This window comes from Nycticebus coucang, chromosome 9, assembly GCF_027406575.1.
Source record: "Nycticebus coucang isolate mNycCou1 chromosome 9, mNycCou1.pri, whole genome shotgun sequence".
NCBI classification, from domain to species: domain Eukaryota; kingdom Metazoa; phylum Chordata; class Mammalia; order Primates; family Lorisidae; genus Nycticebus; species Nycticebus coucang.
Genome location: NC_069788.1, coordinates 4,385,722 through 4,388,022, shown reverse-complemented (window position 1 = coordinate 4,388,022; position 2,301 = coordinate 4,385,722). Strand labels below are relative to the sequence as shown.

At 41.6% G+C, this 2,301-nt stretch overlaps 1 pseudogene; it reads left to right on the top strand.

Annotated features, from left to right (window-relative positions):
- Window positions 1-165, top strand: LOC128595293 (uncharacterized; annotated as a pseudogene).
- Window positions 166-2,301: the final 2,136 nt, after the last annotated feature.

Genomic DNA, 2,301 nt, shown 5'->3' with positions numbered 1-2,301 from the left:
ACAGGTGCCTTGGCCTTTTGGCTAAGATCAAGTGTAGTATCTGTTCTTATCAGTTAATTGAATTCTTAAACTGTAGAGTTTCTGCTTGATTTGTTTTATTATTTCATTCATTTTGTTATATCTGAAAAGTCACCTATCTCTGTCATTTCGGGACTGGTACCCTATTGAGTTCATTTGGTGAGGTTGTATCTTTTTAGATGTTCTTGATGCTTATGGATGTTGGTTAATGACATTGAAGAGTGGGTAATGATTTCATTCTTCGTTTTCTGGCCTTATTTGAATATGATTTTCCTGAGAAGGCTTTCTGGATATTCAAAGAGAAATGGGTGTTCTGGTGTAAGTCTTTGGTCACTGCCGTTATATCAGCACTGGGATTGCCCTGAGCCCAGTAATGCCATGTCTCTTGTAGACTTCTGGTAGCACTGCCTTGGTACTTGGGTACCATCTTGGGTAGGATACAAGAAAATCCCCTGGATTACCAGGCAGTTTCTCCCTTTATTCTCTCACTCTGTGCTGGGCTACTTGAGTTGAGGAAGGAGGGATATGGGCACTCCCTTGTAGCTACCAATGCCAGGGCCCAGTCTCACCCACGCCTGTGATGACTGTTGCCTGGCTACCTCTGATGTTTATTCAAAGCCCAAGGGCTCTTTAGTCATCAGGTGGTGAGTCCTGCCAGGATGCAAGGCAGCCTGTTTCCTCCTGGCCTAGCATGGGTCCAGAAATGCTATCCAGGAACTAATGCCCAAACTCAGGGACCTTGGGAGTCTGCTTGGTACTTTATTTTACTGTATCTGAGCTGGTACCAAAGTTACAAAACAAAGTCCCCTGTGATCTTCTCTTTCCGTTTCTCCTTTGGAAAAGGACTCTCCTCGAGCCTGGCATTAGGGCTGGAGGTGACACAGACTCTGCCTGTCCTCAGTTGCTGGTGTCTCACTGCATCACGTGTGCCCGAAGTCCACTGGCTCTGAGCCCCCATAGCCCCAGGAATTGCCCCAGGGCTGCAGTCCTGATGGCTCTACTGCCTTACAAATTTAGTTCAGGCCCCCACTGCTCTTTGCTGGTAGTGGAGCTGGTGGGAATTTCACCTTGGCAATGGAGAGGATTTCTCTCTGGCCAGGCTCGTCAAAATACTCTTTGCATCGACACCAGCAGAATTGAATCCTGTGTTATGTTCCTCAGTGCCAGGGCAGCCCTGAGTTTCAATTCAACACTCTATATTCATTTAACTATCCCTCCTCTGGCACGTAGCATTTCTCTCCACTAGTGTGGCACTGCCAGGGCATGGGGGAAAGGTGGTGTACGCAGTGTAAGACTGTCTTTTCACCTTCTTTCCTTGATATAATGTAAAAACCAGGTAATGGGATTACTTTCCTGAGCTTTGATTCTTCTAATGGTGATTATGTGCGTGGACAGTTGTTTACTTAGGTGTTCATCTGGAAAAACAGCTACTGGAGGTTTCTACTCAGCCGTCCTGCCGCACCCCTTTATCTGCCTCATGTCTGTGGCTCTGCTGGTCTCCCTCCTTCCCTTCTCCCCTCCTTCTCTCCTTTCTGTATAGCTGCTATGACATCCCATATGTTAGGTCTTCCCTATGTCTAAAATTGAGAGGAAAATAATTACAAAATAAAAATAACTCCCCTTTAACAGCAGTAATCCACCTTTCTGGGTTCGCCCAAATTCACCTTTCAGTTTCTTGAGCTGAATGTTTACCATGCGTTGTTAACTCTTTTTTTATTTTTATTTTTATTAAATCATAGCTGTGTACATTAATGTGTTTTTGCAGATGTGGAGACACAGAATTTTTTTTTGTCACTTGGCCTTAATGAAAGAAGACCACAGAGGCCTCTAGACCTACATTTTAGAGTAGATTGTGAGTTCTGTCTTTATAGTTTTACTTAGCTTTTTGAGTGACATTGATAGATAGCCTTAGATAATTAAATAATTTTGTTTTGTAAATCTAAGATTTCAAGCATTAACCTCAACTAATGTTAGCCCAGGAAAAGCAGAAAAAAACATTTGTTTTGCAATACATGTTACAATGTGTCTCATAAAATTCTCTTTCAAATTAATTCTCCCAATATTTTGTAAAATAATATTTTTTGTCTGGCATGTTCTTGGCCTAATCATAGAAGAGATAAGTTTGTTGCTTACATAACCATATGAATCAGACATGGAAAATACGTATTAAATTATTTAATTTATTCTTCTGCCAATAGTGTATTATTCCCTGAAGTCTATTGGTCTATTTCTTAGACTTCTTACATAATTCACTAACAATTTAACCAACATTCCTTATTTTCC